At 48.8% G+C, this 17,224-nt stretch overlaps 1 long non-coding RNA gene across 1 annotated transcript in view; it reads right to left on the bottom strand.

Annotated features, from left to right (window-relative positions):
* Nucleotides 1-17,224, bottom strand: part of LOC116154706 (uncharacterized) — a 41,207-nt gene that overhangs the window by 23,713 nt on the left and 270 nt on the right. Inside the window, exons 2-3 of the long non-coding RNA XR_004138643.2 lie at nt 11,733-11,831; nt 7,759-7,858 (exon numbers count right to left, since the gene is read on the bottom strand). This is a non-coding gene — a long non-coding RNA (uncharacterized LOC116154706). The remainder of the gene's footprint in view (nt 1-7,758; nt 7,859-11,732; nt 11,832-17,224) is intronic.

Raw genomic sequence — 17,224 nt, forward strand, 5'->3', positions numbered from 1 at the left:
GAAATCCTCTTCTGGCTTCTTCTCACAGCCTGTTCCTTCTAGGTGTTGCCTCCCTTGGCAAGCTTCCCCTGACCCCCAGGCTAAATTTGATGCCCATCCCTGTGACAGAGCAGCCCTCACGGTGTGTTACGCCCGTGCCCCACACCCCTGTGGGGGCAGGGCTCCACGTGCCTGCTGTGGGCATTGTCTCCGACATCAAATACCACTTTACTTATATTAAAAATTGCAAAGGGAATCATCCTACCATATCAGCCTATCTTCCCCCCCTACCCCGCCATCTGCTCCTTATTCTTTTCCCCATCAATCTTTGTGTATCTAGTCAGGAAGACAGTCCTTGAGATGGTTGGTCTGTCATTTGTTCACTCATCAAACATTTACTGAGCCTCTGTGCTGTGGCAAGCACTGTGCTAAGCCACAGGGCAAGTGGGGGCTCACATCCTAGTGGAGTGCGGAAGACGGCACACAACTCACACACTGAACAGCAAGCTAAACAGAGACTCTGTAAGATGACCGTGGGTGTTGAGCAAAACAAAACAGACAAGGTGGAGAGTGCTGGGTGGCAGGTGAGTTGCTCTTCCCTTTAGGATCATCTGGGAAAGCCTCTTGGATAAGATGGCAGTTGAACAGAGACCTGAAAGCAGTTGAAAGCCATACAGATATTTGGGGAAGAGCCTTCCAGGCAGAGGGAACAGCAAGTGCAAAGACCTTGTGTTAGTCAAGGTTACACTGTCATGACAAACAAACCCGAAAACTCTACAATAAAAGTGTAGCACAACGAATGTTTTCTTATCGTGTTTCAGTCCAATGTTATGCTGCTGGTGATGGGCAGTCTTCATCTGGGTCCAGAGACTCAGCGGCCTTCTAGCTTGTGGCTTTCCTGTTTCCAACAGTCTTGAGGCCCTCCCCAGTAAGGGGTGGATGGGGAATGGAGAAGGTACAGACAGCTCTTAAGACCTGCACGCCTGGTGGAAGTGACAGGGCCACTTCCTGTTACGTTCCATCAGTGAGAACCAGTCTCGAGGCCACCCTGCAATGCCAAGGGTCTGCCTGGGCTGCTGCCTCCCAGCTGTGAGGCACAGATGTAGACAGTCATTTTGGGGCTGGCTCCCCACCCGTGGCTGTGAGTGGAGACGGTGCTTGGCAGTTCAAGGCTAGGTAAGGAGACTGGTGTGGCTGGGACAGAGCGGGCAGAGGGAGCCAGTGGAGCAGACAGCTCAGAGAGGAACTCGGTGGGCAGTGGACAGATGATGGAGGGTCCTGCAAGTCACTCTGGGGACTTTGGGCTTGACTCCATGAATTGGAAGCCCTCAGAGGGCTTGGAGGGAGGCAGTGGCAAGAAAAGGCTTATGTTTCAAAGGAACGCTCTGGCTGCAGTGTGGAGAGCAGACTGCAGGGGCAGCGGGGACACAGGAAGGCAGGAAGTAGGCTGGAGCAGTCACGAAGGGGCGAGGTGACGGTGCCCTGGACGGGGTCAGAGGGCAGGGTCAGTGCACACCCTCCCAGAGAGAGACCCAAACAGGGTAGGACTGAGTCCTCTGATCTATCCAAACTCCTGCCTTCTAAGCCAGGGGTGGTAAAGGGTCAGAGAGTATTTTAGGATTCACACGCCAGGTGGTGTCTGTGGCAAATTCCCCTACTCTGCTGCTGTCGTGTGGACGCTGCTGTCGTGTGGACGCAGCTGTAAATCAGCTGCAAACGCACGAGCCTGACTCTGTCCCATTAAAGCTTTATTTACGAAAACAGGCAGTCGGCCCACAAAGTGTGTGGACCCTGATAAATCTGCCACAGACGGCGCTGGTCTTCTCTTGTCGCCACTTCCCAGTCCGGGCATCGGTGGCGGTTGCAGCACGCCTGTCTCAGCTTACAGTTCTGCGACAGCCACTGAACCGAATTTCTCGTAGTAACACTGTGGCATAAGAATGAATCACGGCTTCCCACTGTCTTTGAGCAAGTTCTCTCCTGACAAAGGAAACAGCTCTTGGCAAGAGCTTTTTATTACAGTACAGGCTCATCAGCTCTTCTTCTATAACTAAATACCTTTATTATGTGTAATTAAGGCAGCAACCGAGAAAAGATGCAAATGTGTTCTTAAGAATCTGACTTTGCAGCAGCTGGGAGCTTTGCAATCTTTTAAAAGAGCAGGGTGAAATGGAAGCACACCCAGAGTCAGACAGCCCCAGGTTTTGACCCCGGCTTTCCACATACTAACTGTGATCAAGCAAGATATTTATTGCCAGCTAATCCGTGGTTTCCTCCTTTGCAGGCCGGGCACAATTTTGCCTTACCTCATGGAGAGGCTGTGAGAATGAGGTGAGATGGTGAAGATGAAGTTCATCATGCAGTACCTGGCAGAAGCTAAACACTCCACAAATGTTCACTGTTTTTGTTATTCTCTAGGAAGATCCTGGAAGGACCCATAACCAACTTCCAGGTGTTTCAGAAAGACAGCTCCTAAGGCATCTGTGCTGGTCTCTCCCCCTGAGGCTTCCTTGGCCTTAGATGATACCCATAAAGTTAACTGCTGCAAGAGAGCCAACGGCCATCAGATTAGACCTCTGACTGCCCCTGGTCATCCTGAGAGTTCCTTGGGGAGGCAAAGGCTGCTAGTCGCCCACTTGATAGTTGGGTGGCTATGTGAGCAGCTAAAAGATCATATACATCCCAGGCTGTCCTGAAATTAGATGTGGTCAATAAGATGTAAGCAGATATTGTTAACTGCAACTTTCAGGAAGTCTTAAGATGGGCAGACAGTTTATATGCACTCTTTTGCCTTTTGTCCCTTCACTATTCCTCCTACTTCCTGTCTGGAATGTAGACATGATGGCTGGAGCTCCAGCAACCCTGAGGAGGTGTCCTTGTGGATAAAAGCACTGAACTACTCAGGATGGCAGAGTAAAAATGAAAGAGGCATGGGTTCATGAACTAAAGCCACCATACCACCCTGGGACTGCCTACCTCCAGATTTCTTTTTTTTAATTTCTTTTTTTATTTTTTATTTTGGGGGCAGATAATTAAGTTTTTATTTATTTATTTATTTATTTATTTATTATTTTAATGGAGGTACTGGGGATTGAACCCAGGACCTCGTGCATGCTAAGCAAGCATTCTACCACTGAGCTATACCCTCTCCCAGCAGATTTCTTTAATGTAAAAGAAAACTCCGTATTCCTCTTGTTTTCTCTTATATGTAGCAGAACCTAATATCAGCTATGGCTAATTATTCCTGAGCAGCAATTAATTCTAAAAAAATCTAGGTTTTAATGGCATATACAGTCAGCCCTCCATATCCACAGGTCCTGTATCTATGAATTCAACCAAACGTGGATCAAAATTATTTTTAAAAAAAATTACAGAAAGTCCCAAAAAGCAAAACTTGCACTGGCAACTACTTAGCATCTACACTGTATTTACAACTATTTACATAGCATGTACACTGTATTGGGTATTATAAGTAATCTGGAAGTATTATATAAGTAATCTATAAGTATGTGGAAGGGAAGATGTGTGTAGGTTATATGCAAACACTACACCATTTTATAAAATAAGGAATTAGAGTCTTCATAGATTTTGGTATCCATAGGGGGTCCTCGAACCAATCCCTCTCAGATCTGAGGGACAACTGTGTTTGCTGAAACAAAGTTTGAGAAAAATCAGTTCAGTTCTTATTTCTCTATCTTGCCTGCAGGGGGCACCTAAGCTTGAAAGTAACATTAGACATCTACTCTGGTCAATTTTTTTTTTTTAAAGTCATCAAGCCAATTAATTATTTTCTTCTTTTATGGCTCCTATGTTTCAAAATAAAAAATTTCCCCATTGATTAAGTCCTAAGTGGTTTACTCATCATGACATTTATCAACCATAAAGGACATTTGCTGTTTCGGGGGCTGTCCTCTTTCTATATTTGGGAAATTCTCCTAATAGAATAGAGTCTCTCAAGACCTAATACTGGCAGGTATCTAGCAAGTACCCCTGTCCTCCAGCAGCTGGACACAGAAAGTTTAAGGTTAGCTAACTGGATCCTCTCACCTGAGACTTTGCATCTGCACTGAGTGATACAAAGCAGCCACCATAGTTTGGCAGTCACCCCACTGGGCAACAGATCCTGTGCCGTAGTGGGGTGGTTCCAGCAGGTCAGCGTCTGGTGTCCAGTGGCACCCCCACCAGGCTGCTCCTTTGGGAACTTAGCTGAGCACCTCATCGCCCAGCTTTCTCTGGTTTCTGTCCGCTTCCATAGCCTGGTCCTCCTGCCTTTCTGTTTTGTCTAGAGCCAGCCGACAAATTTCCAGGGCAGTTATTTTTTGCTCTAGTCAATCAGACTTGGTTTCTGTTCTTCACAACCAAGAATCCTGACTGATGCACACACTGAGCAATGTGATTGTACCTGTGACACCAGACAGAACTGGTATCAGATCAAGGGACAGTGTTTACACGAACCAGTGCAGCCTTAACTGAGTAAATGTACACTTTCTTTCGAACTCTTCAAAACATTCAGAGTAATTTTCTCCTTTTCTCTATTTCTCCCACTGTGGTTCCCTAAGGACTAGGAACTCCAGCCTGGAAACCACTGACATTATGGTATTTCCTCATTTCACAGATAACAAGTGGAGAGTTGAAGTGACTTGCTCCAGGTATCAGGCTGCAGAAAGAGTTTCCAGGGAGGGTCGCTAGCCCCTCATTCGTGCACTGTGCTTGGACTGTGGCCATGGCCTCTCAAGGAACTCAAAGTCAGGTAGGAAAGATGGGTGATTCAAGCAAATGCAAAATCCCACTCTTCTGGGGAAGAGCTTTGGGAACCAAAAAGACCCAAATAACATTTAAAAAGGGCAGGTAAAGATATTTAGAAGGAGACATGTAGATGATAGTCAGGGCAGAGGAATGTGACTTAAGCTTCAAGAACGCAAGCATGCTGGGTCGAAGCAGACTTGGCAAAGCAGTCAGGAGCCCAGCAGGTAGCAGCCTCTGCTATGGGCCACGTGAGAAGGTCTGTCAGAACAGGGTGAGCTCCGCAGGGGAGACGCCCGGACGGGGTTTGCTAGAAGCCTCCTAAGTCAGAGAGCAAACTCAGCAGACGTGCGTCCCGCGCTAAGGCTGCGATCAGAAACATCTGACCTTGCAAAGTAGATTTTTAAGATTATTCACTTTAAAAAATGATTCTCCACTTGGAAGGGAGCAGATGTATCTCCTCCCTTGGCTGCAGGAATTTTGCTCCGCTTATTTATTTTTTCCAACAACATTTTGAGGTGGCATTATTATCTCCATTTCATAGATTAGAAAACAAAGCTCGTATAGATGAAGTAACCAGTCAGGCTACAGGCTACAGCTTGTACAAAGCAGCCCCAGAGCTGGGTGGTTTCATTTTCTGGCTCCGAAGGGCCCAGAGTTCCCTATTCTCCCAGGCCACCTTCCACCAAGAGCCTCAAAATAATGACACTTGAAGTGCATTCGGAAGGCACTTCTAATTGAAGAGACTCAACTTACAAAGATTAGACTTGCACACAATTCTGAGAGCACATCCATCACACCAAGCATTACGCAACAATATAAGGATAAAGAGCATGGATGCCATACAAAAAAGAGGGAAATAATAGAGGAAGTGTGGTTAATTAATGCAGTAAGAACTAAAACAGAAGCAGAAGGAGCAGAAGAACATGCACTCCCGGAAAATGATACAATAAGCGGCTTCGTTAGCAAGACAATTGACGTGGTTGGAGAGATAACAGCAAGAGAGGAAAATGTAAAAACATTTCTAGTCTTCTAGAAAACACTGATTTGAAAATATTTGACAATGATTGCTTTGTAAGAAGCCTCTTGCAATAAACACCCGTGGAACCCTTGCTTTTAGAGATGTTAAAAAAAAAATAGGTCAGCTTCTCTGGATGGGATGGGTTTAGGTGTGATCTCTTCAGGGAAAGGGACCAGCTGGGCATTTTCAAAGGCTCCTTTTAGTTTATGATTCTAAGGCTCCGCTTATGGGCACTTTCTATGACTGTCATTTTTTTTTTTAGCTGGTTAACTCAGTGGCTTTATTATTTTTCCCCCCTTCTAAATTCCCCACAGGGCTTTAACTGAATCAGGCCACATTTGGAGTCTTGTGTCGCCTTCTGGGCATCACATTTTAAAAGGGACATTGACCTGCTCTGCCTCCAGAGAATGGAACCAAGACCAATGGGTGGAAGTTGCTCCGAGGGAACACAAGAAAACCCTATCTCCTGCTATCAGAGCCCTCTGACAATGGAGCTGGCGGCTAGTTCAGACAGTTTGCTCCCAGCAATTGGAAATGCTGAAGCAGGGGGTGTTTTAACAGCTGTCAAATTTGCTCTAGAAGAGGTGTTTTTATTCTTTCTTTTTTCTTTTTTTTTTGCTACGTTTCTTTTCAATTCCAACACTGTATGATTGATCGATCATGTAACTCCTCAGTCTATTTTGCCAAGTCGATAGCTCCTTTTTTAGTCCTTATCTTGATCCTTAGCCTCTTGTCTTCCCACCAGAGGGGGTGGGGAAGTTGGCAAAAACAATACAGAATGATAGTAGCAGCCACAGCGTCAAGGTCTTGCTGTCCGGCTGTGCCTCTCTTCCTCCACTGGGGGACACCAGGGGGCCTGTGGGTGATCCAAGCAGAGGTCTGGACTGACCGGGGCGATGTGTCAGTGCTGGCACCTCCAAGTGGTCCTCGGGAAGGTGCACGCACAAGAGCCAGGGGAGCTGAGGCTGAGCGAGGCCACCGTCCTCTTCTCAAGTCCCCATCTTGGTTGATGGCACCTAGGACCATCCGGACATGCTTTCCCCTCTCTGTATCCCCGCCCCACCCACTGTATTCAGTCCATCACCACATCCTGTCTCCTCTCCATCCAGCTTCACCGCCCCCACATTAATCCACTTGCCACCCTCCTCTGTCGTCTGAACCTGAACCCACGCCACGTGGCTCCCTCCAGCTGATTTTACACACGTCGGAATGCTTCAGGTCACCTGCTACCTATACTTCTCAGTGGCTTCCCATTGTTGATGGGATTAGGAGTCTTGGCCTCATCCCTGCCCGAGTTGGCACCTAGTGGTCTCCAGCACCAGCCCCAGGCCCGGCTCTCTCAGTCCCAGATACACGACCTTCCTTCCACCCACGTGTCCTCCCACTGCGGGTCTTTGCGCCGCTCTCCTTTCTGCCTTGGAGCGCTGTTTTTCCCACCCAGTTTGTCCTAGGAAAGGCTAACCCGTCCTGCCCATCCCAGTGATGCTCTCTCAAGGCAGCCTCCCCGACCGTCCTGACCAGACCACACCCCCGGGGTCCACGCTCACAGCACCCACGCCCCTCCTTCCAGCTTCCCCTCCTTGGCAGCTGTCCCTCCCTTTCTGTGATGATTCGGGCCTCTAGTCTCTGGGAGGGCAGGAGCTGTGTCTGTGTGCTCGGCATGGCACCCCCCCAAACAAACGAGGGAGAAGGTGGTGTATGAGGTGCTGTGCACTCCCAGTGCCTTCCACTGGAAGCAGAGGAGGAAGCTATTCTAGACACAGGAGGCACTCGCCAGCCCTTGAGTCCCCTCACCGACCTCTGCAGCCACCAAGTCAGGAAGCCTGTGCTTGGTTAAGCACTGTCCTTACATTTCAGTCTTCTGCGTAATGCAGTTCAGGGAGGGGAGGGTGGCCACAAGTTCAATCTATTCCTAAAACACTTCTGAGCAAAAAATATTTGAGTTACAGGAAGATATTAGGCCACTGGAGGCTGTAGATATTGGAAAGATTTAGAAATGAAAGGCAATGACCTACCTCCTGGATGCCCCACACTGTTGATGCCTCTTGGCCTCTGCACTTGGGGTTCCTGCTGTCTGAAAAGCTCTCCTTTGCCACTCATCAAAATCCCAGTCATCTGTCAGAAGCAAGCACGGGACACCTTGAGAAGCCTTCACTGGTCCACCTAAGCAGAGTAGCTTCCTCCTCCTCTGAGCCGTCCAGGCGCCTCCTCCAGATGTCCACCTTGATTACATTCATTGCACTGTATTGCAAGGATTTGCGTCTGTGTGATGTCTCTCTTATGGGGCTGTGATCTCTTTAAGAGCAGTGCCCTTGTCTTCATACCCTTGCATCCGCAGTGTCTGTCATAGAACCTACCCGTGTAAGTCAGGACTTTTGGTTGTAAGTTATAGAAATCAACTTGATCTCCCCACTTAAGCAAAAAAGGACAAGCCACTTTTGCTTCTCAGCGCATCCCAGCCTGTCCGTACGTTCTCCCATTTCTCAGAAACAGGACAATCTTATGGGTGGGCTCTTCACAGGAAAAAAGCCAAGAATGGGCACTAAACACTGGAGAGTAAACCCTGGAGGAGGAAGGAGAGAGGGAAGCAGAGTGAGAAGAGTGGGAGGAGAGGGGCCACACTGACGATTAGCTGATCTTAGTTTGGGGCCATTATGATGGTTGCAAACTCACCACAGCTTAGGAGTCTCTCCTCCCCGCCTCCCCTCCTCACTCTGCTCTCTTTCCTCAGCTCCATCAATTCATTAAACTCAGGAAACTGAGTGCACCACGCTCACCAGTGCAGACGCTGGGCTGGGGCTGTTACATGAGCCCTGTGTGTCGGGTCCCAAGAAATTGCCTGCAAAGTTTGAGGATCAGAGGGGTAGAAACCTCCTCCCTGCCAGCAGCCTCTCCACTCTTTTCTCAAGTTGTCCTTGCTTTTTAATTGCTCGATTTCTTTTCTTTGTTTTCCTAGTTAAAGGCTAACAAAGAATGAATTGGATATTTCAGCCATGTGTGGTCATCATTAATTTCATGGTCCTCTGCATTTATTAAGTCTTATTTCCTCTCCATAATCTCCTTTCCCCTGATATTTGTAAAAGCACATCTTATTCTCCTTAATTGCTTTGGTTGGTGTGATCTAATTCTGATTTTTCGCCCCTCTTATCTTTCCCCGGGAAGCGTTAACTGATGCAGCATATTCTCATTTAATTCTCTCCCTTCTTTTCCACAAACGGGAGTGGGTTCCTTTCTCCGCAGGGAGAAGTTGCACCAGTTGTCTTTTGCTTCTCCTTTAGGAGAGGTGCTGGGTGGGGCTTTAATTATGGGTGGACCCCCGCTTTGCCACCAGCTTCTCCCCTGAAACCACTCAGGTTTCTCTAGTCTTCCATCTGCAGCCAGACAAAGCACTCTTTGCTCTCAACCCTTGGCTGTCTCGCTGCAGAAGCAGAAGGCTGTGCCTGGGGCAAGGATGGAGAGGGAAACTGTGCCGGCAGACGGGCCACCTACTAGCAGCTTGGGGCACTGACTGCTGGAGGAGCTAATGACTGAAAAGATGCAGCACACGGGGGGGGGGGGGGCAGTGGCTGCGGATAACCAAGTGCTCGTTGTCAGTGACAGTGAAACGCCACTCCTGGTCTGCTGAGAGCCAGGGCTAACCGTCTGCCTGACTGCTGTCCTCTCTCCATTCTGACCTGCAGGTGCCGCAGTGACAGCTTCCCCTGTGTGTTTCCCTTGCTCTCTCATTTAACATCTATTTCCTTCTGCCTTAACTCGTGGTTAGTCGTGTATGTGTCTTACATGTCCAAAACCTAACTCAGCATCTCAGCCCTTTGCAAGCAAACATACTTTGGATCCCCTATTTCTATTAACATCATTGCCTAAATTCTTCCAGAATGATCTCTGGCCTCCGTCTGCCAGCGGTGATGTTTCACCAATTTGCATCTTTGATGTTTCCCTCCTTCCATTTGCCCCGGATGCCCTTGCTAAAGCTCCCCTGATGGCACTGCACATGGCGGTGGCCAGCCACACCCAGCCACCCCTCTCTCTGGAGCCACTCTTGGTTTTCCTTCCGTTATCTGCATCCCTTCCCCCGCCCCCACCACCACCCCGAGCTGAAGGGAAGCTAACTCTACCCACCGTCCTAGGAAGGGAACACGTGGCTTATGTGATTCCACCCCCCGGCCATTCTCATTGGTTCAGGGTGAGCACATGACCCTGTTCAAACCAATGAGACCAGAGAGGACATCTATGGAGACTTTTGAGACAAAGCCTTCCTTGCTTTTCTGAGAGGGCTTCCTGAAGTGGTCACAGGGGCTGGGGTCATACTTATCACTATGTGGAAGTGCCCACCTGAAAATGAAGCCAACACAGAAGACAGCAGAGCCAAGGGTTGCAGAAAGACAGAGTCCTGGCTTTATTATTTGAGCTCAGGGATCCAGCTGTGCTGGAACCACCCTAGACCTTTGTGGTACCCTGTACCCTACATCCAATCCATAAGCACGTCCCACCAGCACTGCCTTTGAGATCCATCCCCCTCCGTTTGTCTGCTGCTACTTCCTGGACCTCCTGCTCAGACCACTGCAATGCCTCCACTCTCGTCCCGTGTGCACCATTCTCCACGGAGGTCCTGGTAAAATCATAGGTCAGATAATACCACTGCTCTGCTCAGAACCCTCTAAGAGCTCTCTCTTCAACTGCAACATCCTTACCTTGACTCACAGGCCCTGCGTGACCCACTTGCTCCCCTCACCTCATCTCTCACCACTCTCCCCTTAGCTCAGCCCACTCTATCCTCACTGGCCTTTGCCTGCCACCTCAGGGCCTTTGCACTTGCTGTTTCTGCTCCCTGGGATGCTCTTCCATCAGATCACTGCATGGTTTGCTCCCTCTTTCCTTCAAGGCTCTGCTCAACTGCTACCTTTTCTGTTAGGCCATCCCTGACCAGTCCTCCCTTAAATGATGCTTCCTCGTCACTCTGTGTCCCCTTGCCTTACCACCACTGGAAAAAGTACATATATATGTGGCTAATATTATCTGCATCTCCTCATTAGCATGTATATCCTATGAGAAACTTGACTGTTTTGTTTGCTGCTGTGTCTCCAATTCTGAGAAGAGCAACTGTCACATAGCAGGGACTCAAAGTGTTGTCAACTTACTGACTGAATGAAGGAATCGATAAATGAACTAATGGCTTCCCTATTTTGAGGAAGGACTTTTCAGTTGGCTTTATGCCACTTACAGACAGAATGTCCTAATACAGCATTCATGTAATACTTGCTTAAAAAATGGACAGGTGAATACCTTAGGTGTGGTCAGACTGTGTCATCTTCATATAATAACAATACCTGGCCCCTTTTGAATCCTAAGTCAGTGTCACATTCGGTGCCCCTTAGATGCTCACGTTGGTTTTGCAAGATAAACGGGGCAAATCTCGCCCTCCCCCCACATGACAGGCAAAGCGCGGTTTGGAGGAGGTAAGCAGCAGAGCAGGGACCAGAGCCCACATTTCCTTGTTCCCAGCCACAGCTCTTCTCAGTTTTGCCTTTCTGTCCACAGATCTGCAGCTTCATAGCACGAAAGGCATCCACAGCCCTGGGGGAGTGCATTGAGATTCTGGTCCATGTGGTCTGTATTTAGCTAACATTTCCAATTCCCTCTTCTCCGAAAGCCAATAAAACTGAATTTTTCCCACATGAGATCGTGGGCTCTTTGGGAAAAAGAAAAGCAAGCATATGGTCTCAGGAAATCAAATCTGCCTTGTGAGATAAAATTTTTCTCCCTGTAAGTCAGCCCATGTGTACCATTCTGAGCAGCTGCCTTTTACATGTCAGGGGCGCGGACGGCAGACGTGTGCTCCTGCTGGAGTGGCCGTAATACACGGCAAAAAATCCTCCAGCAGCCCTTCTCCTCCGGAGCGGTTTTTCCCTCCCCTCAGCTATTCCCCATGGATGACATTAGCTCCCTTTTTAATTCCTTCCCCCTCGCTGCACACTCTGATGTTACTCACCAACTCCCAGTGGACGTGTGGAGACTTATTCAGTTTCACGTGTAATAGATAAAACAGCAGGGGCTTCTAATCAGAAAACGTTTTCCAGGCTGCAAAAGACTGCAGAAAACCACAAAGCTGCCAATATGGTTCAGAGTTTATTAATACGTACTTGGCACACATTTGGCACCGACACTGCCCCCTCCCCCTTGGGGAGGAAGGAGGGATCACTTACACATTTACAGACACAGCCCACAGCATGAGAAGGTCTAGGATGCAGCCCCCTTTCCGGGGCCCTTCTGCAGAGCTGTTCTTTTTTTTTTTTTTTTTAAACAGCTTTATTAACGTATATTTGATAGAGAAAGGGCTACACATATTTAATGTGTACAATTTGATGAGTTTGGACATATGCAAAGATCCATGACACCATCACCACGACCCAGGTAACAGACACATCCAACACCTTCCAAGGTTTGCTTGTGTCCCTTCGTTGATTTGTTTGTTTTGCTATAAGAACACTTAACAGGATGGTACAGCCATTATGGAAAACAGCATGGAGGTTCCTCAAAAAAACTAAAAATAGAACTACCATATGATCTAGCAATCTCATTTATGGGTTTATATCCGAGGGAAATAAAATCACTAGCTCAAAGAGATAACTGCATCCCTTGTACAAAGCAGCATTACTTACAATAGCAAGACAGGGAAACAGCCTAAATGTCCCTTGATGGATGAACCGTTAAAGAAAATACATAAATCAGCCATAAAAAAGGAGGAAGTCCTGCCATTTGTGGCAACATGGATGGACCTGGAGGGTGTTCTGCTAAGTGAAATAAGTCAGACAGAGAAAGACAAATACTGTACGATCTCACTTAGATGAACAATCTAAAAAAGTTAACCCTGGGGGGAGGGCATATCTCAAGTGGTAGAGTGCATGCTTAGCATGCATGAGGTCCTGGGTTCAATCCCCAATACCTCCTCTAAAAATAAATAAATACATAAACCTAACTACACACCCGCTCCAAAAAAATAATAAAAACATAAAAAAGCCAAACTCATAGAAGCAGAGAATAGATTAGTGGTTGCCAGGGGCTGGGAGTGGGGGAGATGGGGAGATGCTAGTCAAAGTGTGTGAACTTCTAGTCATAAAAGGAAAACGTTCTGGGGATCTGATGTACAGCATGGTGACTACTGTTAACAATAGTGTATTATATACTTGACAGCTGCAAAGACAGTAGGTCCTGAATGTTCTTAACACACACACACATAAGTATGTGCGGTGACGGAGCTGTTAACTAACTTTTATTATGATAATCATTTTGCAACATACCCGTGCATCCAATCACCAGGCTGTGCACCTTGAACTTACACAATGTTACGTGTCAAGTGTATCTCAGTAAAGCTTGGGGGAAAGAAAACACGTAACACGGGCTCGACCCTCCTAACAGACGTTGATTTGCTCAGTGCTGCGCTGTTAACTAGGCAGCAGAGCTCTGGAGCTTATCCATCCCATGTAACTGAAACTTTACACCCACTGAACAACAGCTCCCCGCCTCCCCTCCCCCCAGCCCCTGGTAACCACACTGTATTCTCTGCGGCCACGAGGTTGACTATCTTAGAGACCTCCCGTAAGTGGGACCACGCAGTCTTTGTCCTTCTACGACGTAGCAAATTGCCCACCATTATTTATGTTGTCAAAATGGCAGGAGCTCCTTCCTTCTAAAGGATGAAAAATATTCCATTTCATGCAATGGACCCTTGGGTTGTGTCCATACATTGGCTGCTGTGAACGATGCACTCCCATGTTCACTGGAGCTGTTTTTTCAAAGGCCCGGAAACGCACAGGTGGAAGACCTCTTTCCCCGAGCACGGGGTTAAAGGCGGCTTGGGTCTGCTTTCTAATTAAAACCTCATGTCTACGGTAACCCTGCTCCGACTTGCCTCAAGGTTCATTGTGGTGGTGTTTTTAAAAGGCTGCTATCTTTTGGAGCTACTTCCCATCGAGATGTGGGGCCTGGCCCCTCCCCTGGCGTCTGAGCTCTGGGACTCCTTCAGCCGGCTGAATGCCGGACATGATGCTGTAGGTCTCCTGAGGCTGGGCCGTAGCCGGCCGGGCACTTGGGCCTGCTCCTCTCGGAACGCTGGCTCTCTGGCGGCCCCTCCTTCTCAGAAGGAAGCCCCTGCACTGCTGCATGAAGGGCCGTGGAGGGTACTCTGGACAGTCCCTCAGCCCACCTGTTGCCGGCATCAGGCCTATGAACAAAGTCAGTGTTGGACGTGCCTCATGCAGGCCCAGCGCTCCCAGGGCCCCGCGCCCCTCCTGCCATTTGGGCCTTCCCAGTGGAGGTGCCAGGGGCCACAGGACAGGGAAGAGCTTGCCCGCAGGTTCTGCAAGCGTAACAGTGCGGTGGTTATTCTATGCCACTAGGTTTGTGGTGGTTTGTGTGTGTGCTGGGCCCCCTGGCCTCACCTCCCCACACCTGGATCTACAGAGTAGGACTGCAGTAAAGGCTCCTTCCCCACTGCTTTAAAATCTGCAGAAAGTATGCGCCTTCAAGGCTGGCAGCCCTGAGTTGCTCCTGCTTGGAACAGAGCCTCTTGTGACTTCCTACCGCCTGCCCCTCCTCCACCTCCCGCTCTTCCCTTCCCCTCCCCCCGCCACCAAGTCCCATACACACCCCATCCCCAAACACTGTGGCCCCACCTCAGGGCCTCTGCTCACATGTTGCCCTGCCTGGGGCACCACTCCCCAACACACCCTCTCCCTTCCTCACCCCCTCAGGTCTTTACTCAGCCACTTCCACCGCGACCTTTGTGGCCACCTCTAGAAAAGTGCAAACCCCCGCCCCTTGCATTGCAAAATGAGCCTGGGGTTCTCTTGGCCTCTTCTCAGGCCCCAAACTCCAGCGGTGGCAGGGCTGCAAAGATAACCGAGGCCCACGCAGGCCTTTCCTCATTTTCTCCCCCATTTTCACCACCTAAATGTTCATATGCTAATTTGTGGGGAGGGGAGGTAATTAGGTTTATTTATTTATTTAATTGATGTACTAGGGATTGAACCCAGGACCCCGTGCATGCGAAGCACGCGGTCTACCACTGAGCTGTACCCTCCTCCTTACGTGTTACTTCTCTATGTTGTACATTGTGTCTCCACTAGAATGTAAGTTCAGTGTGGGCAGGGACACATCCCAGGGCCTGGAAGAGCGCCTGGCACAGGGAAAGTAGGCAGTCAGCAAATATCCACTGAATAAATAAATGAATGCTATGTGACAGTGTTGGTTTTGCTATGATCCTTAGAAACAGAATATGTGTCTGTCACAATAAGAATTTGTTAAATGAGTTAGTGGAAACCATGAAGCATGAATGGCCCTTAGAAAGTAGTGTGAATCTCAGCCTGCCCCCAGTCTCCACGCCCAGCATCACTGCCCACGTCTCTCCTCCGCCAAACAGGAGCACCTCCTCCCCTCACACTGATGCTTGTCCCCAATGAGGCTTCCCTTTTCTTGGGCCCTCAGCCTGGGATGTCCTTTATCGACCTCTTTATGAACTTGCATCATGTTAGTCTTTTAAGGTCCAGCTCAGCCACCACATCTCCCAGCTGGAGCCTCCTTGACCTCCCGTGAATTCCACCTGAGCCTGTCTGTGGCACTTCTCACAGGCCCCGGGGTCCCTGGATGCCTGTCTCACCTCCCTCCTCAGTCTGAGATCTCTGGGAGGACAGGGACGGCGCAGGCCTAGCTTACCTTTGTAGCCCTACCACCCCTGCACGCTGGCAGCCTCAGATACAGATAGGATATTGGGGGTTTGGGGCTGTGGAGGAGAGGTGTGGTAGCAGCAGAGGTCAGGAGAATCCCAGGCTCAGATTCTGAGACCCACCATAGTAGTGGCAGAACTGACTGACACACCCCTAGTGACGGCAGAAAGAACACAGGTCTTAGAATCAGAGAAACGGGTCATTTCCTGGTTAAGTCTCTGCAGAATTCATTTAACTCCTCCAAGCTTTGTTTTTTTAAATCTACAAAAATGCTTATACTGCAAGGAAACTGTGTGGATGAAAGAGTATCAGTGCATGACTGGGACATTGGGCTGTACACCAGAAATTGACACATCGTAACTGTCTGTACTTCAGTTAAAAGAAGAATATCATTTTTGAGAGGGGAAAAATTGTAAACTGAAACACTGCACAAATGCAGTTTGTATGCAAAGGTTAAGACGTTCGAACCGCCAACAGTGTTATTAGCAAGGGTGCAGTTCAGTTTATTACCAGCAGGTGGCAGCAGCAGGCAGAAACTTTGCCCCAGGGTCTTCTGAAATAAAACCACCCCAGGAGCTGCTGGATTGCCCTGTGGTGATGGTGACCCTTCTCTTTTCTGCCCAGCTCACCTGACCCTGAAGAGATTGCCCTCTCTCCTGGTGTGGGACCTGGCTGTGGTTGAACTAATCCCAGAAAGCTTCCTTTGATGTTTCCCCATAAGCTTTGTTTAAAAACGTTTTTAAAATAGAACTATAGCTGATTTACAATGCTGTATTGGTTGCCGGTGTACAGCATCGTGATTCAGTTATATATTCTGTTTCATATTCCTCTTCATTACAGGGCCCCATAAATTTCTGATGGCCACTCACACCGTCCCGGCGCCACCCTGAACTTTCTGGCGTACAGTGTAGGCTTCTCACCGGTGAGTTTATCACACCCTTACCACAACCTTTTGAGCTAAATCGAGCAAGCAGAGGGATTGCCCCGCCCCAACCTCACCATTTTAGACTTGATGAAACTGAAGCTCACTGAGGCACTTGGACGAGCACACGGCTAGCAAGTAGAAAAGCCAGAACTCGCACTGGGTCCTCCAGCTTGAGTTCCATCACACCACTGCTTCTTTCACTGTCTCCCTTCAGTTGTCCACACAACTGGCATTTACTGGGTTCTTGCTGTTTGTTGGGGAGTTGCATGGACTTCCAGCCACTGTGGACCCTTCTTGGGGCTCAGGGCAGCTGGCGTCTCCATCCCGCTCTCCTCCACTGTATCCCTCTCCCCTGGGCAGCCGCACCGCCTTCTGTGTCCTGGTTCATGCTCCCCAGCCCAGCTGCTTTGAAGCACTGTTTCCCTGTGTCCCCTGCGACACTGATTCTCTGATCACAGACTCACAGGTCCCCCTGAAGTTCTAGCTCAGCTACCCTGAGAAACAAGTAGGGAGAGGAAGGCCACAAAAATAAAAAGCAGAGAAAAGCAATACACATCCTAAAAAGTCTCATCAAGCTTCTTAGTGCTTGTCAGTCTTAAGGCCCCGACTTTCTTGCTGGAAAGCATTCAAAAGCCCTGAGAACCACAAGCTTTCCTGGCTTATGTCTGAGGGCAAATCTTCTCCGTTTGTCCCCTCCCTTCTTTTCTTAAGTAAGCCCCTCTCTCAGGAACGGAGTGGCAAACAGGAGAGAAATTTGATGTTTATTGAGGCTCTCCCCAGGGCCAGGCACTGCCCAAGACGCTGGTCACCATCACCTCGTCTGACTCCCCCAGT

This window comes from Camelus dromedarius, chromosome 9 (genome assembly GCF_036321535.1).
Source record: "Camelus dromedarius isolate mCamDro1 chromosome 9, mCamDro1.pat, whole genome shotgun sequence".
NCBI classification, from domain to species: domain Eukaryota; kingdom Metazoa; phylum Chordata; class Mammalia; order Artiodactyla; family Camelidae; genus Camelus; species Camelus dromedarius.